Source organism: Gobio gobio (assembly GCF_949357685.1).
Source record: "Gobio gobio genome assembly, chromosome: 22".
Lineage (NCBI taxonomy): Eukaryota > Metazoa > Chordata > Actinopteri > Cypriniformes > Gobionidae > Gobio > Gobio gobio.
Window position 1 is genome coordinate 48130542 of NC_137118.1, and position 351 is coordinate 48130892.

Genomic DNA, 351 nt, shown 5'->3' on the forward strand with positions numbered 1-351 from the left:
GTGAGTTCAGTATCGCGATTTATATCGAATCATGACACGAGTGTATCGTTACACCCCTAAAGTCTATTATTGTGCTGAAAAGTCTATCAATGGCAAATATTAGCGGTCAAATTATGATTTTTTTATGTTTCTGAAAGAGTCTCTTCTGCTTCTGTGTTTATTTAAAACAAAAATACTGAAGTGCAACTAATCTGTGGACGCGCGACTGGATTCAAAATGTTCAAGCGTCCAACCAGACCCGATTTTGACGCTCTATTCGCGTTTGGTGTGAACGCAGCATCAGACTCGACGCTCGCGTGTGAGGACACAACATGAACGAGCGTAATTGACAATGAAAGCCACACTGTATTT